The sequence below is a fragment of the Phyllobates terribilis genome, unplaced genomic scaffold, assembly GCF_046119375.1.
Source record: "Phyllobates terribilis strain yellow unplaced genomic scaffold, ASM4611937v1 Scaffold_12__6_contigs__length_324123572, whole genome shotgun sequence".
In the NCBI taxonomy this organism is placed as follows: domain Eukaryota; kingdom Metazoa; phylum Chordata; class Amphibia; order Anura; family Dendrobatidae; genus Phyllobates; species Phyllobates terribilis.
In genome coordinates, this window is record NW_027362772.1 from 261,953,631 (window position 1) to 261,978,832 (window position 25,202).

At 43.1% G+C, this 25,202-nt stretch overlaps 2 protein-coding genes and 1 non-coding gene across 3 annotated transcripts in view; 2 read left to right on the forward strand and 1 right to left on the reverse strand.

Moving 5' to 3' along the window:
• The window catches only part of ENO1 (enolase 1), a 169,384-nt gene that overhangs the window by 86,594 nt on the left and 57,588 nt on the right, over positions 1-25,202 (forward strand). The window lies entirely within an intron of this gene.
• Positions 1-25,202, forward strand: part of RERE (arginine-glutamic acid dipeptide repeats) — a 281,545-nt gene that overhangs the window by 42,519 nt on the left and 213,824 nt on the right. The gene's annotated exons all lie outside the window — the stretch shown is intronic.
• LOC141173266 (U6 spliceosomal RNA) lies at positions 15,330-15,436 on the reverse strand. Its single transcript, XR_012252625.1, has one exon. It is a non-coding gene; the product is annotated as a U6 spliceosomal RNA (small nuclear RNA).

The window sequence follows — 25,202 nt, forward strand, 5'->3', positions numbered from 1 at the left end:
GGCTAATGTAGAGGATTTATGTTTGTATTCTTTCTATAAACCTTTGTTGGTTAATGTGCCTTGTTTGCATTGTCTGCCATATTGATTCCTGTTTCTGCTAATGTAGACTATGTTTCCCATGATGCCTCTGGCTCTGCAGGGGCGTGGAGTCTTATCACTCTGGACTTACCCTGCTCTGAGACTTATCAGAGGATAGCAGTGATAAATCTGTGACATAGAAATGTTGTACCCCTCACTGCAGAGTCCTCTGTGTATTCTATGTGATGCAGCCTCACACTGCAGAGTTCTGTGTATTCTGTGATGCAGCCTCACACTGCAGAGTCCTCTGTGTATTCTGTGATGCAGCCTCACACTGCAGAGTCCTCTGTGTATTCTATGTGATGCAGCCTCACACTGCAGTCCTCTGTGTATTCTGTGATGCAGCCTCACACTGCAGAGTCCTCTGTGTATTCTATGTGATGCAGCCTCACACTGCAGAGTCCTCTGTGTATTCTGTGATGCAGCCTCACACTGCAGAGTCCTCTGTGTATTCTATGTGATGTAGCCTCACACTGCAGAGTCCTCTGTGTATTCTATGTGATGCAGCCTCACACTGCAGAGTCCTCTGTGTATTCTGTGATGCAGCCTCACACTGCAGAGTCCTCTGTGTATTCTATGTGATGTAGCCTCACACTGCAGAGTCCTCTGTGTATTCTATGTGATGCAGCCTCACACTGCAGAGTCCTCTGTGTATTCTGTGATGCAGCCTCACACTGCAGAGTCCTCTGTGTATTCTGTGATGCAGCCTCACACTGCAGAGTCCTCTGTGTATTCTGTGATGTAGCCTCACACTGCAGAGTTCTCTGTGTATTCTGTGATGCAGCCTCACACTGCAGAGTCCTCTGTGTATTCTATGTGATGCAGCCTCACACTGCAGAGTCCTCTGTGTATTCTGTGATGCAGCCTCACACTGCAGAGTCCTCTGTGTATTCTATGTGATGTAACCTCACACTGCAGAGTCCTCTGTGTATTCTATGTGATGTAACCTCACACTGCAGAGTCCTCTGTGTATTCTATGTGATGTAACCTCACACTGCAGAGTCCTCTGTGTATTCTATGTGATGCAGCCTCACACTGCAGAGTCCTCTGTGTATTCTGTGATGCAGCCTCACACTGCAGAGTCCTCTGTGTATTCTATGTGATGCAGCCTCACACTGCAGAGTCCTCTGTGTATTCTATGTGATGCAGCCTCACACTGCAGAGTCCTCTGTGTATTCTATGTGATGCAGCCTCACACTGCAGAGTCCTCTGTGTATTCTGTGATGCAGCCTCACACTGCAGAGTCCTCTGTGTATTCTGTGATGTAGCCTCACATTGCAGAGTTCTCTGTGTATTCTGTGATGTAACCTCACACTGCAGAGTCCTCTGTGTATTCTATGTGATGCAGCCTCACACTGCAGAGTCCTCTGTGTATTCTGTGATGCAGCCTCACACTGCAGAGTCCTCTGTGTATTCTGTGATGCAGCCTCACACTGCAGAGTCCTCTGTGTATTCTGTGATGCAGCCTCACACTGCAGAGTCCTCTGTGTATTCTGTGATGTAGCCTCACACTGCAGAGTTCTCTGTGTATTCTGTGATGTAGCCTCACACTGCAGAGTTCTCTGTGTATTCTGTGATGTAGCCTCACACTGCAGAGTTCTCTGTGTATTCTGTGATGTAGCCTCACACTGCAGAGTTCTCTGTGTATTCTATGTGATGTAGCCTCACACTGCAGAGTCCTCTGTGTATTCTGTGATGCAGCCTCACACTGCAGAGTCCTCTGTGTATTCTGTGATGCAGCCTCACACTGCAGAGTCCTCTGTGTATTCTATGTGATGCAGCCTCACACTGCAGAGTCCTCTGTGTATTCTATGTGATGCAGCCTCACACTGCAGAGTCCTCTGTGTATTCTGTGATGCAGCCTCACACTGCAGAGTCCTCTGTGTATTCTGTGATGCAGCCTCACACTGCAGAGTCCTCTGTGTATTCTGTGATGCAGCCTCACACTGCAGAGTCCTCTGTGTATTCTATGTGATGCAGCCTCACACTGCAGAGTCCTCTGTGTATTCTATGTGATGCAGCCTCACACTGCAGAGTCCTCTGTGTATTCTATGTGATGCAGCCTCACACTGCAGAGTCCTCTGTGTATTCTGTGATGCAGCCTCACACTGCAGAGTCCTCTGTGTATTCTGTGATGCAGCCTCACACTGCAGAGTCCTCTGTGTATTCTGTGATGCAGCCTCACACTGCAGAGTCCTCTGTGTATTCTATGTGATGCAGCCTCACACTGCAGAGTCCTCTGTGTATTCTATGTGATGCAGCCTCACACTGCAGAGTCCTCTGTGTATTCTGTGATGCAGCCTCACACTGCAGAGTCCTCTGTGTATTCTATGTGATGCAGCCTCACACTGCAGAGTCCTCTGTGTATTCTATGTGATGTAGCCTCACACTGCAGAGTCCTCTGTGTATTCTATGTGATGCAGCCTCACACTGCAGAGTCCTCTGTGTATTCTATGTGATGTAGCCTCACACTGCAGAGTCCTCTGTGTATTCTATGTGATGCAGCCTCACACTGCAGAGTCCTCTGTGTATTCTGTGATGTAACCTCACACTGCAGAGTCCTCTGTGTATTCTATGTGATGCAGCCTCACACTGCAGAGTCCTCTGTGTATTCTATGTGATGCAGCCTCACACTGCAGAGTCCTCTGTGTATTCTGTGATGTAACCTCACACTGCAGAGTCCTCTGTGTATTCTATGTGATGCAGCCTCACACTGCAGAGTCCTCTGTGTATTCTATGTGATGTAACCTCACACTGCAGAGTCCTCTGTGTATTCTATGTGATGCAGCCTCATGTTGAAGAGTTCTATGTATATCCTACGTGACGCAGCTGTTCACTGCAAAGTTTGAGTGTATCCTATGTGATTAGTCTAGCCTCATTCCCGTGCCTCCTGCTTGTAATAGGTTTCTCACTATTGGTTCTATCACGCAGGAGTCAGGGGTAGGGCAGTTTGAAGCTGTATCCCTTAGAAATACACTGGAGATTCTGCACACAGCGCTCAGATAGTATCAACAGGCAGTGCGAGTCAGTGGAGATGAAAAACTAATCATCGCCTACGGTGTCACTGCTTTCTTACATCAAGCGGAATAGATGCTTTTATACACATAGTAGGATTTATAGATGAATATGAATAGTGGAGCCTGGATGTGAGGGGTCTAGGAGCTGCCTGGAGGGACTTGATAGGTGACGTCATCCTATAGCTTACAGAAAGTTAGAGACTGGCCTCCTTTTTAAGACTAGGTCACATGGCATAAACAATACATGTGCATGGCGAAGAAAAAGTTCTTTGATTTTTATTATTTAAGTAAATGACACCATGTTATACACCCTCCTAGAAGATGAACGCCTAATATTTGGACACGTTATAAGAGAGAGAGAGAGAGAGAGAGAGAGAGAGAGAGAGAGAGAGAGTCTTGACAATATTCACCCCAATTAGACATTAAAACAAAATAAAAAGTTGGCCACAGAGACTTTTGGATGCTCTACATTACCTAGTCCTTAATGTCCTCTAAGTATTAAAAAATAAAATCATCCCTTTTGTATCAGGCGTCTTTCATGTTCTCTTCCAGCCGACTGCAGTTGCCTGATTTGACTTTCTAATGTAACTGTAATGAATCTTCTGGGAAAGCAAGAGACAGAAAGCGCGCAGTCTACAGCTCCATTGTAACTGCTTCCGTAAGACGTTGATGCCACTGATTAAAAAGGGAAGGAGCGGAGGGAGGGGGGGATAGTACAAAACTGTCATGTGTTGATGGCAAATAATCTCTGGGGAATTATGCAAGCATTAGACGCCAAAATGTACAGGATGGTTCAGCCGAAGATATATTTGTAATACGTCTTCCTAAAACTGCTCATAAAAGGGAGAAGGAGTGTGTTGATGAAAGGCGCAGTAATCTGTACATCATGACTGGGTGCCCTATATATGCATCTATTTACCGCCGAATGGATCCATCTTCCTGCAGCATTAGTCTAGATATGTTCTGCTCACATAAGAAATGATTTTATTTTTCTCTGTAGATCTATTTGGCTAGGCATTGACTTGCTACTAATATACCCTTTAAAAATATAATTTAAAGGGGTCACCCAATTCAGAGTGGTTATCGCCTAGTTATCTAGGTTAGGTGATAACTTATAGATCGGTCATGGTCTGACTGCACGGACCCTAACGAATCGTCAGAACAGGGCACTTTTATCCCCTTTTAGAATGGATCGTCGACCGCTTCTTCATTCTGTGGCACTACCAGAGAAAGACAAGTGCTGCGCAACACCTTTAAGTATAGTTCCTACAAACTGGCATCTGTCTCCCGATTTTACAACGCACACTCTATTACTATATACCGTACATCTCATAGACCTGATGAGACTGCTGTACTTACTTTGGAAGCCACACCGCATTGGCTGTATAATTGATTTTATTGTCTGATATTAATATCAGTTTACTATCAGGAGGGAAGACTTTACTTTCCGGATTATATAGCCATTCTCATGTGGATGTTCAAAGTAAATACCCCAGTCTCATCAGGTATGAGAAATATTTAATGTTCCTATTTTTAGAACCTGGTAACAGATACTCCTTAACCATTTATCGTTATAAAGTACCTCCTTTCCACATGACCACTGCAGCCAGTCCCAGGCCCCAGTTGTTTTTGCTAGCAGGCCAGTGATTGGCTGCAGCGGTCATGTAGCTGTACTTGATGTCATCATTGCTGGGGGTTAATAACAATATAAGGACGCTTTGCCCCATTATTAAATAAATCTCAATATACACCTTGAAGGTACCACCAATAAGACATTTATTTTTATAATTACCATCAAGTAAATAGATAATTAGAACATAACTCTATAAGGTAAGATATGAATTGTAAAGTTTGTTATGAACAAAATACATATAACACAACAGAAAGATAAAAAACCCTAAAACCAAGTTGAAAAGCAGAAACTGGGACAGTGTGTAGACTAATAAATGCAGCACCGTACAATGTATAGATGGGTCCAATGATGTATCTTATTATAACTTTAGTAAGACCTAGTGCTGTACATGGTCATTATGCATATATTTTAAGAAAGAAGAGTATATAGTGTAGATAGATCACTATACAATAGCAAATATAGATTTTAGTACAAGCTTTCGGATATAAAGCAGATGTATAGATGTAATCAGCCCTTGGTAAATAAAATGTTAAATAGTGGGACTGATGTCATGCAAACAATGTGCCATTTTTGTACAGAATCACACTGCCCAGTGCCCCTACGCGCGTTTCGGCGCTATGCCTTCGTCCCTGACGAAGTGCGGCCGAAACGTGCATCGGGCCTGAGGGACGTGGGACGGACACCAGTACTTTGCCCAGACCAGTAAGTTTCTAAATTTGAATTTCCTACCATTTTACTGTCTATGTGATGAATTCTTGTCTGCATATCACTTGTGCTGCTTTTCAATATTGTGGTAGTGGCATGGTTGATTATATGGGAGCAATACTCCAATTCATTTCAGTGGCTGTGGAATGCATTATGCACAAGCACTTTAGCAATTTATTATGATTGATCCATAAGCAAGATATATAGCGAATTGTATTCCTCTTATTCCTCCTCCTTGATATTCACATGCACTTTAACATTACAATTTATTTTCTGTGGAGTTAGATCTAGTCTCTTTATTAGTATTATTTGGTGGGTCATCAATTTCTGATATATAGACATCTGGTCAGCATTACCCTTGTACTGGACCTGTACTCCATAGTGTCCCTCACACTAGGCATCAGTTTTTATATTACTGTTCTCATGATGTACAATACAAAGTTCTATTGTGGTACCCTGTAAGCCAGAAAAATCGATGTAAATATTTTTATGCCCAAAAATGACAAAGGTATTCTCGGAGTGATACCTTTATTGGCTAACCAGGTATCACTCCGAGAATTACTTTTGTCATTTTTGGGCATAAAAGTATTTACATATATTACTGTTCGAATGTTGATACTATGTTCAATAAATGATATTTTTTGCACGAATATCTTTGTGTCTATGACTGACTACTTAGTTCCCATTGGTTTGGGATTGCACTGAGTTGATACAGCTTTGATTTATAAGTTTCTTGTGTATTGTGTCACACAATATAGTCATATGGATCACCTGTTTTGATCTAATATAGATGGATTACACTTGACAACAGGCATGGGACTGCAAGTTGGACAGAACGGAGACACCTAGTGGCCGCATTTTAGACTTTTTTTCGGGGATAAGACATCATTTTTATATAAAGTGATTTGCATATTGACTATTTATCGCATTATCAATTGAGATCAAGTTGTCTGAAAGTGCAGGGAGTGTATAATTCTTGACTTTGCCTGTCCATGTTTTCTCATGGAATATTGCTTCTTGCACCTCCTCGCCATCTTTTTCTTGTCTTGCTGGTGACTTGTGTCTTTCAATGATCTGGGGAACAATGTGTTTTGTATGCTCTATTTGTCTCCAGTTGAGAAATGGAAGAAGGGGAAAAAAAAACGGTCTATATGAAAATCTTATTAACCCGAGCGCTTTCTATTCTGCTGATGAATAGTGTAGATTAATTTCAGAGTGAAACAGCAAGATGCAGATGTATCATGAATATAAAAGTATTGTTTCAAGAACGATGGAAAAAAAGCAATGAATTATACATTGTAATATAGAGTCTACTAGTTTCCTGTCTGACCGTCATATTAAATAGGAGGCGCAGCGAGATCTCCCCGTTGCGGTAGAAGAGACGTCAATCAAGTCATCATCATTTCTGCAATGGCTGCCGCGTTGTACGTTGCTTTCCCACTGAATTCTGCCTTTGAGCTCATTAAAGAAGCGATAAACTACAAGGCGTAGAGAGGTGCGGCTCATGAAGAGGGCTGCTAATATTATTCACAATTAGGCTAGATTAAAGACGATGCGTCATCTCCACTGTTGTAGTAAATAATTGCATTTCCAAAGACATTTATTCTGGGGCAGCTTTTTGTTCCTCTGAAATCCCTCCTGGAAAAAAAATGACAGTTGGATGTTACAATGTGTCAGTGCTATGTAAAGGTAATAGGAATTAAGAAAGAGTTAACTATTGTTGTTTTATGGGGAATACAACTATTTTTGACTTGTCAGGAGAACAGAGATTGTCCTCTTAAAGGGATTGTCCATGCACTTCTTACCTGCAGAATCCTCTGCTTATTCGTACCTAGCAGATTTGGAGCAGAGTTCAGTCTGCAGCATGTCTTTTCTTTCAGCGTTTTTGCTGCAGATTTAACTTGTATGCTAATGAATGGAGAAAAATCTGCACCAAAAAACACACGTTTTGCTGCTGTATTTTTGCTGCCAAGAGATGGATGCAGAAATATCTGCACCAAATACTTAACGTGTGCGCATACCCTAGGCTATGTTCACACATTGAGTATTTGCTGCGGTTTTTTTTTCAGCAGGCAAAACCTGCTCTCTTGGCAGTAAAGAAGCTACTTACAAAAAGCAGGTTTTGATGCATTTTTGTTGCTTTTTTATTTGGTGCAGATTCCATTTGTCATTTGTCTACAGTACATGTTTAATAAGGTTAGTTTTATTCACATAAAACGCAGCAAAAAAAATGTTCTAGTATTTTTGCACTTTCTATGCGATTTCTGAACTCCCACAGCTTTTGCTGGTAGTGTAAAAAGCAGTTTTTGATTTGCATAAAAAAGCAGCAAAAACGCAACGTGTGAACATAGAATTCCAGCTGGAAACCTGCAGTATAAGGCTATGTTTCATCGCTATATTTGTAATTTTTTTTCATAAAAGCTTATTCAGACATGAGTGATTTTTCTCATAGGCAAAAAAAAATCACTGTTGGTTAGTGTCTCCGTTTTACCATCAGAATTTCATCATTTTTTTTCTTTGTATGCAAAAAAAAAATAAAATTAAAAAACTGAAAAATGGAATGCAACCGAGTGGTGTCCAATTTTTCCCCCCTACGAATTCATTCTTGCATTGGCACGGTTTTGTGCGGACCACTCGGCCTCCAAATTCACGTCAACAAATACTATAATAAATACGAGTTCAGTGCACGTGTACATGTTAAAACCCGACTTCTGAATGAGCCCAAAAGGCCTGAGAATTGGGACCCAGACTGACTTGTGTGAGTGAAGCCGTTGTGAGCATGTGCGGCACCAGTCCTATGGACAGTGGGCGGAGCAATGGCCGCACATGCTCACTATCAAACTTTCTATTAATTGGTGAAAGTTCCAGCAGTTTGACCCCAAGCAACTGTACATTTATCACTTATCCTATGGATAGATTTCAGGGACCATTCGTTTAAAGAAAAATGTAAATAATGCAAATTAAAAAGGTTTTTAATGTATTTATTTATTTTTTTTAAATGGTTGGCTTTTATTCTTAAGTAAAATTGCAAATTGCTTGTAAAAATGAGAAACTTTGCAATTCTCCTCCCAATTTAAAATTATTTCCTTTCTCTAGAATGGAGTGATTTGTGACTATTGTTTACTGCTTATTGTCTAGGTTACTAGAGACCGCTGCAGTCTATCAGCGATGGCTGTTTTTTTAGGCAAGGAGCTTATGTTTGTAAGGTGTTTGCTATGGAGCTTGTAGGTGCTGCTCTTCAGCTCTCTGGATTGCTGTATTCCTCCTGCTCCTCTCCAATGCTACAGAGGAATAAAAGAATGGCTGTGTTGGCGCATGCACAATTTGGACCTGCGACGCTCTTATGTCAGTGATCCGATTTTGTCAGTAATCAAGAGCGCACTGTTTCGCCAGTAAACAGGAATCAGGGGAGCAGGTGCGCTCCTGAAGACTGAAAGGAGACTATCCCTTTAAAAAAAAAAATTATGCTAAATAGAACAGAGCCTTACTCCGACCGACCAGATGGTGCCAGCACCCACCAGCATTACTCAAGCTATTGTATCCGGCCATCCTAAGTGAATGCTATGGATATTTCCTGACTGATACTTCTGCAAAATTGGATTTATTATTCCCGCTTTCATAGCGCCAACTTATTCTGCCGACATGATCATCACTGTCCCCTTTGGAGCTCACATCCCTATTCGTACACAAAATGATTTGATCTGCAAAATAACATGTTTTCTTCTGTCAATACGTGAAGAATATAGGGGATGTACCGAATTGGGGCTGCAAATAGCGCCACCCCTGTCTACAGGTTGTGTGCGGTATTGCAACGCCACTTTTTTTTTTTTGCCTTTTAAATTGAATTTAAGTAATTTGAGTAAATTTAGGCTTAAAGTATTGGGGACCCAGATTTTTTTTTCTTTTTGGCTAGTTCTAACCACATCGCCCCAGCTGCCTAATTGTGTCATTTTCATGAGCGGACAGTTTTGCAATAGGTATGGGGGCTGAGCAGCTTTAGTGCGGATAGTTATCATATACTTAGCATAATGAAGGCCTCCCAGGGATACCTAGCAGTACTCATCGGCAAAGTATTTGGCGTGTAAATAGTATTTCCGCCAGTGTTTTTTAAAAAGAGAGAAAAAAAGGTGTGAACCAAATAAACTCTACAGGTATGTACCTGACTGCCGCTGTCACTTTGTGGCGGCACAGCTCTGCCGCTCTGATCACAAGCCTAATGATCTTCTCCGCGCCGCACACATCTCTAATTTAGTCTTGAAGCTTTTATATGTGGATCTCTGTAAACAAAGCTGCTACAATAGTATATTATGTTTGATCATGATTCTGCCAAACAGCAGAGCTTGCACGCTAGGCTACAGCAGCGTCTCCCTCCTCTCCCCCCTTCCCCAGTGGACAGCATTTGACAGTTACAGAAGGTGTCTATAAAGCCCCGTCCCCCCATCTCCAGATTTTCCCAGGGGTAATTGGCTTTGACGGAGTGCGCTGGCTCCAATAATACAGCTCCGTGAGTTTGTGTGAGCTGCATAATGCTATCTAATGCCTGAAGGATTCTCTGCCCATCAATCTGTTCCCAGCTGGGAGCACATTTTTTTTATTTTTTCTCTCCCTTCTCTTTCTGTGACAGTTTATTAAAAGAGATACTTGCTACATTTACTATGGTTTTGGTATGTATTCTGCCTGAGCTGTCACAGGTAAATAAAAATGCTCTCCGCTCGTAGGATGCTTTGCATTAAGGAAACGAACAGCATTTATAATCTAGACAGGTTGCTTTTCATGCATTATGGGGAGAGATGAAGCTCCTGCGGTGAAGCTGACAGAAGCTGCTATATGTGCCGCACGGATTCAAAAGGGAAGAGGGGGGAAGAAAAAAAATTGCCCTGAACGCAAATTGTTCTCTCTGCTTATTTATACGGCAGCAATGAGTTATGTAGGTGCTTATTATCCTTAATCTCCTTCCGAAAGGGCAGTCTTTAAGGAATGATAATGTGTAGTGTTCAGGTTGTGTTTGCATAATAGGACAAGCTTCCATAATTGAGAACACCTAACGTATTTGTGAGTTGGGATTGCAAAAGATCAGACGCCTTGTTATTTATCTGGAGGTGTACGGATAATTTCTTCCCTGTAAAATTTTATATATATCTATATCCATATCTATAGAGATATATCTCGATAGATAATTATACACAAGCAGTGTCTGGTGGGCCCAGTGTTCCTCAATCTAGGGGCTCACCTTTCATCTATACAGGACCAATGCATTATCATAAAAGGGTTTTTTCAGACCTGGACTAATTTTCATCAGGCTCCGTATCAAGTGGTAAGATATACAATGTTAGGATTCGGCTCTGCTTGCTGTTTCGATCAGTTATCATGTGATTGCTCAGATACTGTTGAAATACAGATAGTGGCACTGGGTTCTCCTCCACTCAAGAGACCCATAGCATCTGCAAGGTCTGCACTATAGACTCCTTTTTAAGGAGAAGCCAGGGCCCACTGGAGGATTCCCCGGTTTTCCGGTGGGCCAGTCCAGCTCTGTACACATTTTCCATATGCATGTACATATATACTCGTAGTGAGGCATTTATTTTGGCAGTATAAAAGAATTGAGAAGGTAAGACCCCACCGATCCCAAGTAACGTGGCTCTGAAGTGCCCCATCAGAATGAAGCTGTGGCCATGCATGTGCCCCAACGCTCTATTCCTTCTCTGTGGTAGCGCCGGAGTCTCAATAAATGTAGCTGTGGCGAGCATCCATGGCCTCCATTTTAATACAGTGGGACCCTTCAGACCCCTGTCTTCAGGAACAGTAGGGATCCTAGCAGTCAAACTTCTACCAATATGCTCCTTATTGTTTTGGATTGGTAATAACTTTTATTTTTGGGAGTAACCCTTAAAAGTAGTTGTTTAGTTTGTAAACAAATCTTTTTATTTATTTTATATTTTAAAGGAAATTTGTCTACAAGTTTTTGCTATGTATTCTAAGACCTTTATAATGTAGGGGCTGAGAGCCTGATTCCAGTGATGTCACTTACTGGACTGTGTGTTTGTTGTTTTAATAAAATCAGTGTTTTATCACTGCAGGACTAGGTGTCTCCTGCCTCCTAGTCACGTTATCTGTATAACCTCGCCCCCACCACTGGCTGCTGTCTCTCAATGCAAAGTGAATCTGCCAATCAGCAGTGTGGGTGGGTTATACACTGCTCAGCATTCTGAGCTCTGCTAGATCTGCTGCAGAGAAAACAGTGATTGTATCAAAATGACAGAATGCAGACCACTGAGTGACACATCGCTGGAATCAGGGTCTCAATTCTTACATTATGCTGTTCTCAGATTACACAACAAAAAAAACGAGAATGAGCAAAGAAAGCTGCCTCCTCAGTGAGGCTTGGACACCTCCACTCCATTCTTGTATAGAAATAGCATTGTGTTCCTCTAAGTGTTGTGTTTTTGAAGGCTTGAGGGTTAATCGCATCACTAACGAGCCTGCTTAATTCAGGATTAGTGCAACTGCTGAAACCAAACTAACCAAACATGAACTGGTTGTAACGTAATAACCCAGAAGTGTATCTGTGCCTCTGCTTTACAAGCCTCCAATATCTCCTCCGACTTTTGCTTCAGATCTACTTCTGCTCGATTTTAGCATTGCACATCTGCTAAATGATAATGGGGATTGATAATTTAGAGTCAAATCGGACCGGATCTGAAGTATTCAGCAATGGCCATCCAGACAGAACTGATAACAACTGATCATGGGAGCGCCGGGTGCTGGACCCCCACAGATCTGATCTGTCAGATAGACCATCAGTATATAAATTATGGACAACTCTTTTAAAGACCTTTGGAGCACCAGTACAAAAAAAATTACTAAATGAACAAAGTTTGCAAAAGGTCTAACAAACCCGATCATTTTTGTTTCCACAGCTCCTATGCAGACTATGCATCTCCATGGTAACAGACAGCAAACAAAGTTCTTCGTAGTCTGACACCTGCAGTCTCACACTTTTTTTTTCCATTTTGTCCACTGTGTAGGATAGTCAAAAGTAGGGGGCTGAGTATGTCCTTGCAGTATCAGGCTTAGTGCCCACGATGCAGAAATGAAGCAGAAATTTTCCTGAGCATTTCTGCATCTCCTTGGCAGAAAAACGCATGCGGTTTTTACATGCGTTTTTGACGTGTATTTGACGCGTTTTTGCATGCGTATTTGCCATGCGTTTTTCCAATGCATTGTATAGGCAAATACGCATGCAGAAACGCACAAGAATTGGTCATGTCCGTATTTTTTCGGCGTGTAAAATCTGCGCAGAAAAAATCCTGACCATGTGCACAGAACTTGCAGAATGTCATAGGAAGTCATGGGATAAGGTATGCAATGCGTTTCTGGAGCATTTACGCGCTGCAAATACGCACCAAAAATGCATCGTGGGCACACAGCCTCAGACTAAACCGTTTATCTGCTACCATGGAGATGCATAGCCTGCATAGGACCTGTAGACACAAAATGGCTGGATATTTTAATAAACGGTTGCTTTAGTTTTCATTTATTTTATGCATTGAGAGCATTCCAAACTTGTTTTTGGAGGCTGGACATAACCTATGAAGACCTGACAGTCTTTAATTTGCATGTCTAAATCATTACTAATTCGGTCCATTTTTCTGATATTTTTTTTTCTTTCCCCCCTTTGACCAACTGGATTTACATTCTCACATTAATCTGTAGTTGACGCCAATCTCGCAGATTTCCTTTTCTTCCTAAGTAATTATTTGCATGCCATTGATTTTGATTTTTTGACAAGTGTATGAAATAGATGTTTGATTTCTTGCTCCAAAATAGTATGCACTTTTTTTCTCTCCCAACTTTGTCATTAATAACAAAATGTAATCAAATTTCACAAAATCCTATTGTGCCGCTTCCCGGTTTGATTGATTGACCTCATTGTACCAATTCTTCTGCCAGGAAAGTAGCAAGAAACAATTGCTCGTATTAAAATTCTGCTTAATCCAAGATTATCCTCATCGTTTGCAAAAAAAAAAAAAAAAAGCAAATTGTCTTTTTCACGGATCGCCCTGTCATCGCACCGATCGATAGATGGCAACATCCGAAACATTGGCGCGGAGGAGGGCGGTGAGGAACAAAGACGGAGCTGTGTGGGAGCGGTGGAGGTTTTAAGTGAGAGATCGATCAGCTTCTCTGAATGTCTTCATATTCTCAAGACCTAAAGACTTAAGAAAAAAAATCATTGTCGTGTCGCATTAGCCGAGCTGGTAATTAACATGAGAGGTATCTGACCTTATTTTACAGAAGGTGTGGCCTCATTAAAAAAGCAGAACAACTGTGAATTATACCGCACTTATGGATCCTGTGCATTGTAAATGGCTCATTAGAGCAGACGATGAAGCCGGATGACTCAAGGATGGCCATTAGGAGATGTGGCTCTTCAGATGGATCACTTTACAGCATTTCAGCCACACCTTGGTTAAATATAATACGCCTAAGTGTATAAACATCTGATTTCAAAGCTTGGCTTATAAAATCTTCGAACAAGTATTTAGAGGGCGCTCGTTAAGTCGTGCAACAAAGGAAAATTGCACACGGACTTCAGTGATTCAGCACCGGACAAGTGATGACACAGTGACTGTACGACCGTGGGTGTTTTAAAGCTGGGTGCAAGCTGCGTTTTTGTGCCAATTGGAGGGTGGCATACGCCCAAAAGTGGCCACAGTCAGGATGAATGCCACCAAATGGACCCATGGTAATAAACAACAACAAAAAAAAAGTGCACCACATGGTGTACATTTCTTTTCAATGGCCTGCTACACAGGAATCCGGCCAGATGAAGGCCAAAAAAACCACAACATATTTGACCTCTGTTTGGTGAATAGGCTAAGTGCACAGAGACAGAAAGCGAGGATCACCAAGCTACGACTTGTCTACTTTGGACACATCATACGAAGACGGCAATCACTGGAGAAGGACATCATGGTAGGAAGAATAGACAGAATAAGGCGAAGAGGAAGACTGCAGTCACTGGAGAAGGACAACATGGTCAGGAGATGGAACAAGGCGAAGAAGAAGACCACAATCACTGGAGAAGGACATCATGGTAGGAAGCAGGGCTGTGGAGTCTGTAAGCCAAACCTCTGACTCTAGAGAATGACGGCTACGTTAGTATACAAGCGGCAGGAAATTTTATTTGTAAAGTTTTATGGTCCATTTTTGTAAAGGACAACCCTTTTTTAATGTTTTTTTTTTCTTCTGATTCTATTTTATGTGCATGTTAAAGATTGTCTGTCATTTCCGCTCCTGACATTTCTGTTTTACTATAAGAAAATTGTATTCTTTATTCAATAACTGTTCTGGAGCATCCTTTCTTACAACTCTGTTGCTCCTCCTAGAATTGACTAATTTGACAATTGGGTGTGAACAATTGGGGGCGTGTGCTTACTCCTTCTCTCTCCGTCCAATCAACACTGTCAGTATCAGATTAAGCAGGGACACACCTCTTTTGACTAGCGGAATGTCAATGTATTCATAAATTTCCATGGAGAATAACAGAGGGATTTCACAAAGATGATCCAGAATTATGCCACGAGGAACACAAATGTTAACAAAAGCTGACATATCCTTTTGTAGATTGTGAGCCCTCACAGGCAGGTTCCACTTTCCTCCTGTACCAGTCGCCGTCGCGTTTTTGTTCGAGTATTGTAATTGTTTTTGCTATTTATACCCCTTTTTCACATGTAAAGTTCCATGGAATAAATGGCTCTATAATAATCATAGGACAGCCGACACGTCTTCTTTAATTACATTTTTTTTTTGTTTGTAACATAGGTTGAAAAAATACATGGGGCCATCAAGTTTAACCTTTCTCCACCAATTACACAGTTTGAAAAAAAAAAAAAAAAAAAATGGAACGCTTCACAAATTTGCATGTCATCCTTGCATAGGGGCCATTCTAATCTTCTCTATATCATTCCAATTTTAGTATATGTGCTGCCGAAGCAAGCATAAATTATAACATTCACCCCTCCCTCCTGTGCTCAGGACTCGAACTCGCGTCTCCATGTTCTCAGGCAGCAGCTCTATCTATGAGCCACAGCCCACAATAAAACGAATACCAAGCATGTCAACGTGAAAGAAGCGGCTTAAACCAACGAGTAACAAAAATATATATAGATTTTTTTATATATATTATTTTTTATTTTATTTTTTTTCAACCAAGATTGGATTTTAATTGAAAAAATTAGAATTTTTTTAGTTTCAGCCATCATCTCTGAATATGATGTGCAGTCTGTAAGGTAAAAAGTCGAGCCTTAGAACGACCATTATTAAAGCCTCTCTGATCCCCAGATCCTTTGGTCCTGGCTATTGTCTAGATCCTCTAGCTTTATACGACACGCTACTCTTCCTCCCGCTGTCTTCACCTTCCCTTTTATTTTTACTCAGTGATGCTTGCGATTGGGAACAGTGAAGCTCACCCCCCCCACCCCCTCCGTACCCGCTATCAGCCTGGTATTAATATTGGTTATTGTGGCTTTCGGTAGAGGTCACAGCACAGCTGATCCAATGTGAATGCTGTACAATCTTGTTAGCAAGCGCTGCAGCACAGGAAAGAGGATTACATGGATCCTGTACTCTATCATGTTTTTCTCAGTCCAAGGACCAGAGTGATTTATAGTCCGCAGCATCCAGTAGCCTTGCAGACCTTGGTTAACCCTTTGCACACGTCCACATATTTTTTTATTTTTTTGCTTGCATTTGTGTTTTTTTTTTTTTTTTGCACGCTGTACATGGTTTGCAATAAATTGCTTGGGAGTGAGGCTTCTTGGGCACAGCCATGTGTTAATAGACGTGGACAGCCTTGCATGTGCTTAACAATGTAAAATGGCAGCCAGCTGTGCCGAATGCAGCGGCGTGTTGCACGGCCCGGCTCTGTGCATATGTTGTCAGCGCTAATCACTCTCTTGCTGCCGTGTTTACATCCAGTCCTATTGCAGATGAGCACGAAATCGGCCGGATAGTTATTGTCTACTTTCCGAGCTTGGTTAAACACCCAGGCATATCCATGTAGTCAATATGTGCACTTGTCAGGATCGCTGTAGCATTTCTGTAGACGGCCACTAAACAAAGAGCCCTCAGAAGGAAGCCTTGCAATTGAGGCCGACATGTCTGCCAGAGCCGATTATGTGCACCGAATATCCACTCTCCGAGTATATGTTTGTCAATATGAAGTGGCGGATACAGAATGATCCAGCTAGGATACTGCAATTCGCCATGCCCTGACATAACCACCGTCAGTCCAAAATGTACTTATCTGGCTTTTTCATCTTTGTGTGATGCTACAATTACAGTTTTGAATTAAAGGGAATCGGTCAGTAGGATCAAACCTCCTAAGCCATCTATATGGACATGCAGGTCGTAAAAAGCTGAATAAAATGATACCTTGATATCTGTGATCTGATGTCTTATTCCTGAGAAATCCACGTTTTTTTAAAAATATGTAAATGAGCTGTTAAGATCTATGGGGCGGACATAGATCTCCCCGAGAATCTGCTGAACTTAGAGGAGGCTTTACCAGTGTGAGACATGTAGATCAGGAGAGCGAACTGTCAGTCATTACATGTCTCACAATGGTAACGCCTCCTATAAACTCTAGAGGCAGATTCTCAGGGAGATCTATGTCCGGCCCATAGATCTTAACAGCTCATTTACATATTTAGAAAAATGGGAATTTCTCTGGAATAAGAAATCAGATCGCAGATATCAAGGCATCATTTTATTCAGCTTCCTATTAACTACATGTCCATATAGACGGCTTAGGAGGGTTTCTGCTGACTGATTTCCTTTAGCCAGGTTTTAGTTAGTACATGTGGTCAAACCCCATGTGAAAAACTAAAAGATGAGTGTAAAAATGAACTCTGATCCGATTACCTGAATGGCCATTATTAGAAATCCCAAATCGTCCGTGCAATGGTCCTTCATAGCCGGATAAATCCAGCGGACCCGCGTGTCCATGTAGACGGCTCAGATTGGTTGATCCTATTGACAGAATCCTTTTAAAGTTGAAAGACCTGTATGACGGATTCTTCACTGAGGAAGTGTTAACAGTGTACAGCGCATCTTTATATATTATTATAGGTTCTTTTTTTTCTGGTATTTTTTTATTATTGGAAGAAATGTATATACAGTATATCACAAAAGTAAGTACATCCCTTACATTTTTGTAAATATTTTATTACGGTATATATTTTCATGGGACAACACTGAAGCAGAGCATGATCTCCTCACTTCGGAAACGGCGGCAGGGCAGTATTCCAACATGACCATTCCAAACACCTCCAAGACGACCACTGCCTTGCTAAAGAAGCTGAGGATAAAGGTCCCGGACTGGCCAAGCATGTCTCCAGACCTAAACCCTATGGAGCATCTGTGGGGCATCCTCAAACGGAAGGTGGAGGACCACAAGGTCTCCAACACCCACCAGCTCCGAGATGTCATCATGGAGGAGGGAAGAGGATTCCAGTGGCTATCGGTGAACCTCTAGTGACCACCATGCCCAAGAGTTAAAGCAGTGTTGGAAAATAATTTTGAAATTAAGTAAAATCCGATTAAAAAATGGACGGTATTCACATAGTTGGTCACCACCAAGTATATAACTATTAGAAAATAGGAGGGATATCAAGGAGGAAAAGTATGTGAATAAAATTTAATTTTTAATGGTAAGATTAAAATATTAATGAAACAAATTATCATACATCCAAGGGGATGTACAGTATATTGGGCCACTGCTGTAATAGATCTAACCAGCTTTGACCCACAAAGTCCTGACTTCAATATGACAGCACCAATATGAATATTCCACAACCAATGTCCCCACAATTGAATGGTTGGGTATTATAGATTACCGTATTTGCTGGCGTATAAGACGACTTTTTTGCCCTGAAAAACATGCCTCCAAGTGGGGGGGGGGGGGCACACTTGCGGTCGGGCACACCGCCGGGCTATGGGGGGAGGAGAGCGATGTCGGCGCCTGCCCTTCTCCCCCGCTTGCTCAGGGCCCCGGCAGCCGGATACTTACCTCTCCCCTTGCCTCCGCTGATCCGCTGTCTTCCTGCTGTGCGCTCCCTGTGACGTCTCAGGTCAGAGGGTGTGGTGACGTCTTTCCACCGCGCTCTCCCCTGAGCCGTCACAGGCAGCGCAGAGCGGGAAGACGCTGGAGTCCAGACCAGAGCAGCGGCAGCAGGTGAGGAGGAGGGAGGTGAGTATTGGATTTTTTTTTTTTAATGTATAGAGGCATGGGGTGTAATATGGGGGGTGACATCCTGCATGGGGCATTATATGGGAGGGGGTGAGTATATAACAAACTCTATATTTTGAGTGGAAATGTTGGGGGGTCTTCTTATACGCCGGCAAATACGGTACCTATCCCGTCTAACCCCGTCATAGCCTATCAAAATTATTCTTATTGTATATATGTGCTGCATACTAAAGAGCGATCTCAATATGAAAGGTGACTTCTAATAATCCCCATCCATCAGCATCATATTTAACCCTATATCAGGTCTGTAGGGCTGGTATACTAATAACCATAATGATTAGAGTACGATCCTATAGTGGGGAGTTATCACACATGCCACAATTGTGTCGGCGTGAGCTGCTACCACCCCATATTAAATAGATGAATCGCCAGCATACATGTTGGTATTTCACCGGCACATACAAGGATACCATACATGTGTCACCCTGTCTCTCACACAATGCTCACAGACTGATCGCGTGCAGGTGGTGCACACGCGGTCAGTGCCGCTGGATATATTCAGCCGGCAGAGCTAATCTTATGGTGAGATGATATCGGCATATGGCAAGACCGGGGAGTAATATGGGAGACTCTAATGTGCTGACATGTAGATCAGTGTCAGGATAATCGTCCCTGACGCGCGTTTCGCTGAATATATCCAGGATCGTACCATGATAATACCAGCCGTCTCTCTAATCATTATTATTATTAGTATACCAGCCCAACAGACCTGATATAGGGTTAAATATGAGGCTGATGGATGGTGATTATTATAATAGCCACCTTTCATATTTGAGATCGCTCTTTGGTATACGGCACATATATACAATAAGAATAATTTTGATAGGCTATGACGGGGTTAGACGGGATAGGTAATCTATAATACCCAACCATTCAATTGTGGGGACATTGGTTGTGGAATATTCATATTGGTGCTGTCATATTGAAGTCAGGACTTTGTGGGTCAAAGCTGGTTAGATCTATTACAGCAGTGGCCCAATATACATCCCCTTGGATGTATGATAATTTGGTTCATTAATATTTTAATCTTACCATTAAAAGTTAAATTTTATTCACATACTTTTCCTCCTTGATATCCCTCCTATTTTCTAATAGGAAAATAATGTTGGACACACAAAATATTGACACTTTAAACACAATTTGTCCATTTTTACTTAGGGATGTACTCCCTTTTGTTGCCAGCTGTTTGACATTAATGACTTTGTGTTGAGTTATTTAGTGGGCACCAAATTTACACGGTTATACAAGCTGTACACTGACTTCGGTACATTTTATCAAGGAGTCATATCTTCAGCGTTGTCCCATGAAAAGATATGATCAAATAGATAACATATTTGCAAAATTGTGAGGGGTGTACTCCCTTTTGTGATTATAGATATATTCATTCATTCATTCATTCATTCATTCATTCATTCATTCATTCATTCATTTCTTCCAATAAGAAGAAAAAGTACCAAAATAAACCATGATAATAATGAGAAGGTAAAAAGCATAGAATAAATCTTTTTTTTTGTACAATATGGATTATTAGGGTCAATAACTGCTATATTTTATATCACTATTTTGCGCTTGTATTTTTCTAGGTTAAAGGGAATCTGTCAGCAAATTTTTGCTACCTCATCTGAGAGCAGCATGATGTAGGCACAGAGAAGCTGGATCCAACGATGTATCATTTAGATTACTGGGTGCATCCGTTCTGACACAAGCAGAGCTTTTAGGTTTAGAATGAAGCAGAGCTGAGGAAGCTAACCCTGCCCACACCACAGCTTACCCCGCCCACACCAAGCTCACCATGTACAAAGTCACTAGATAGAGAGCTGCTTCGTTGCAGAACTAGTCCAGCAATGTTAATCTCTTAGTGATAAATCCTTCACAGTTAGTACACAACAGCACTGCACTTTGACATGTGACACATACCTGAGTTCTGTGTTATCTCCTGTTGTCCTCAGATTACATAGCAAAAACCTGCTGACAGATTCCCTTTAAGATGGTTGTAACACGTCACATCTCACTGGTGGTATTGGCACTTCTGGGCTACGTCCAACTCTGGACACTGTTTTATTGGTCGCATACCGAATTTTCTATGTCAAGTTTTCGGTACGTTTGGAAATACATCGCATCATTTATCTTGTACCATTTCAGGACTACATCCTGTATCATCGCCCAGAGCTGCATTTATAATTCTGCCTGGAAATCGTCCACAAGCGTGACAGGCTCATCCCTAAAAGCTTAGCTGAGCTAAGATAATGCAATGGGAATCAATCTCTACAGAGATTTGGAGACTTGAATGGCTTACAACATCTATGCGTGGGCAGATAACTTACCGACATTAATGGTTGATGAGATCTTTTTGTTCTAGCACGTCCGGAGTGGTGAATACAATCCTTCTTTCTTTGCCTTACATCTTGTGCATCTTCTCTATCTTGAAGACTTTAGTTTAGGCAATAGTTTGTCCCATAGCCAACCCCAAAGACTTTACCCATAAATATGCTTACATGGCCTTGAGGGTGTGTTTATGCAGCAGGGGAAAGGTAGACTCCTGTTAGTCTCAGTCAATTCCTTTCCAGCAAACTGAATGATTGGGCATGTCAAAATTGACTGTGCCTGATCTTCGATAAATGGATAAGCCCATCCTATAAAGTGATTTGCACAGTGGCGCTCCCAACTACAGAACAATTGAGTACCTGTACTTCTGCAGCCACAGAATTTGCATTTCATTGCAGAAATGTTGTGGCTTATTGCAGATTTTTCTTAGTATGGCAAAGGGTAGAATCCACATCATAATAGACATCCTGTTGATGTCAAATTCCTCAGTGCCGCCTGTCCATTATTCCGTGGATTTTTAGTATAGCCTGCAGATAAAAAAAATCCTATCCACAATGCTAGTCCGTTCATAGGAATTTTACCCCCAAAATCCACACTGAAAACTTGTTGCGTTTAACAGCCATGTGGACTATTCTAAAAGGGCCCTTCATTTTGGGGATCAGTGGGAGTTCCAGAGGTCGGACCCCCTCACCAATCATGAAGTGATGTCATAGCCTAGCAATTGGCCATTATGAGGTAGCAATACCCCTTTAATCCCAACACTTGAATGATGGCAGAGGAACAATAGAAGTAATGAGAGACCCATGATTGAGGCAGAGGAACCGGGCAAGTAATGAGAGACCCATGATTGAGGCAAAGGAACCGGGCAAGTAATGAGAGACCCATGATTGAGGCAGAGGAACCGGGCAAGTAATGAGAGACCCATGATTGAGACAGATGAACGGGGAAAGTAATGAGAGACCCATGAAAAGGGGCAGAGGACCCGGAGCAAGCAATGAGAGACCCATGAATGGAGGCGGAGGAACGGGGCAAGTAATGAGAGACCCAGGATTGAGGCAGGGGTATGGCGCAACTAATGAGAGACCCATGATTTTGGCAGGGGAATGGGGCAAGTAATGAGAGACCCATGATTGAGGCAGAGGAACAGGGCAAGTAATGAGAGATCTGTGATTGAGGCAGGGGAATGGGGCAAGTAATGAGAGACCCATGATTGTGGCAGAGGAACGGGGCAAGTATTGAGAGACCCATGAAAAAGGACAGGGGAACGGGGCAAGTAATGAGAGACCCATGATTGAGGCAGAGGAACCGGGCAAGTAATGAGAGACCCATGATTGAGGCAGAGGAACCGGGCAAGTAATGAGAGACCCATGATTGAGGCAGAGGAACCGGGCAAGTAATGAGAGACCCATGATTGAGGCAGAGGAACCGGGCAAGTAATGAGAGACCCATGATTGAGGCAGAGGAACCGGGCAAGTAATGAGAGACCCATGATTGAGGCAGAGGAACCGGGCAAGTAATGAGAGACCCATGATTGAGGCAGAGGAACCGGGCAAGTAATGAGACCCATGATTGAGGCAGATGAACGGGGCAAGTAATGAGAGACCCATGATTGAGGCAGATGAACGGGGCAAGTAATGAGAGACCCATGAAAAGGGGCAGAGGAACCGGGCAAGTAATGAGAGACCCATGATTGAGGCAAATGAACGGGGCAAGTAATGAGAGACCCATGATTGAGGCAGTTGAACGGGGCAAGTAATGAGAGACCCATGAAAAGGGGCAGAGGACCCGGAGCAAGCAATGAGAGACCCATGAATGGAGGCAGATGAACGGGGCAAGTAACGAGACCCATGATTGAGGCAGATGAACGGGGCAAGTAATGAGAGACCCATGAAAAGGGGGCAGAGGACCCAGAGCAAGCAATGAGAGACCCATGAATGGAGGCAGATGAACGGGGCAAGTAATGAGAGACCCATGATTGAGGCAGAGGAACCGGGCAAGTAATGAGAGACCCATGATTGAGGCAGAGGAACCGGGCAAGTAATGAGAGACCCATGATTGAGGCAGAGGAACCGGGCAAGTAATGAGAGACCCATGATTGAGGCAGAGGAACCGGGCAAGTAATGAGACCCATGATTGAGGCAGATGAACGGGGCAAGTAATGAGAGACCCATGATTGAGGCAGATGAACGGGGCAAGTAATGAGAGACCCATGAAAAGGGGCAGAGGAACCGGGCAAGTAATGAGAGACCCATGATTGAGGCAAATGAACGGGGCAAGTAATGAGAGACCCATGATTGAGGCAGTTGAACGGGGCAAGTAATGAGAGACCCATGAAAAGGGGCAGAGGACCCGGAGCAAGCAATGAGAGACCCATGAATGGAGGCAGATGAACGGGGCAAGTAACGAGACCCATGATTGAGGCAGATGAACGGGGCAAGTAATGAGAGACCCATGAAAAGGGGGCAGAGGACCCAGAGCAAGCAATGAGAGACCCATGAATGGAGGCAGATGAACGGGGCAAGTAATGAGAGACCCATGATTGAGGCAGATGAACGGGGCAAGTAATGAGAGACCCATGAAAAGGGGACAGAGGACCCGGAGCAAGCAATGAGCGACCCATGAATGGAGGCGAAGGAACGGGGCAAGTAATGAGAGACCCATGATTGAGGCAGATGAACGGGGCAAGTAATGAGAGACCCATGATTGGGCAGATGAACGGGGCAAATAATGAGAGACCCATGAAAAGGGGCAGAGGACCCGGAGCAAGTAATGAGAGACCCATGAATGGAGGCAGATGAACGGGGCAAGTAATGAGAGACCCATGATTGAGGCAGAGGAACCGGGCAAGTAATGAGAGACCCATGATTGAGGCAGATGAACGGGGCAAGTAATGAGAGACCCATGATTGAGGCAGTTGAACGGGGCAAGTAATGAGAGACCCATGAAAAGGGGCAGAGGACCCGGAGCAAGCAATGAGAGACCCATGAATGGAGGCAGATGAACGGGGCAAGTAATGAGACCCATGATTGAGGCAGATGAACGGGGCAAGTAATGAGAGACCCATGAAAAGGGGCAGAGGACTGGAGCAAGCAATGAGAGACCCATGAATGGAGGCGGAGGAACGGGGCAAGTAATGAGACATCCATGATTGAGGCAGAGGAACAGGGCAAGTAATGAGAGATCCGTGATTGAGGCAGGGGAATGGGGCAAGTAATGAGAGACCCATGATTGTGGCAGAGGAACGGGGCAAGTATTGAGAGACCCATGAAAAAGGATAGGGGAACCGGGCAAGTAATGAGAGACCCATGATTGAGGCAGAGGAACCGGGCAAGCAATGAGAGACTCATGAATGGAGGCGGAGGAACGGGACAAGTAATGAGACATCTGTGATTGTGGCAGAGGAACGGGGCAAGTATTGAGAGACCCGTGATTGAGGCAGGGGAATGGGGCAAGTAATGAGAGACCCATGATTGTGGCAGAGGAACGGGGCAAGTATTGAGAGACCCATGATTGAGGCAGAGGAACGGGGCAAGTAATGAGACATCCATGATTGAGGCAGAGGAACGGGGCAAGTAATGAGAGATCCATGATTGAGGCAGGGGAACGGGGCAAGTAATGAGACATCCATGATTGAGGCAGGGGAACGGGGCAAGTAATGAGAGACCCATGATTGAGGCAGAGGAATGGGGCAAGTAATAAGACATCCATGAAAGGGGGCAGAGGAACTGGGCAGTAATGAGAGACCCATGAATGTGTGCAGAGGAATGGGGCAAGTAATGAGCGAGCCATGAAAGAGGGCAGAAGAACTGGGTAAGCAATGAGAGACCCATGGAAGAAGGCAGAGGAACGGGGCAAGTAATGAGACATGTAGTGAGAGAGCCATGAATGTGTGCAGAGGATCTGCCATGCAGAGTACCAGAAACTTCTGGTATAATGTAATGTATATAGGCAGCATTAGTAGTTTATCGGGGCCATATATATCCAGCATGTGAGTATTGACATCCGGCACGACCACGAGTTCAGGCTGTAGAAGGCCAGCCACCAGTGAGAGCGCTGGGGCTAAGAAATCAGCAATTTAATTACAAAGTGCCTTTTATTCTCTCTCCCACAGAATGACTGCTGAATAGCTGCT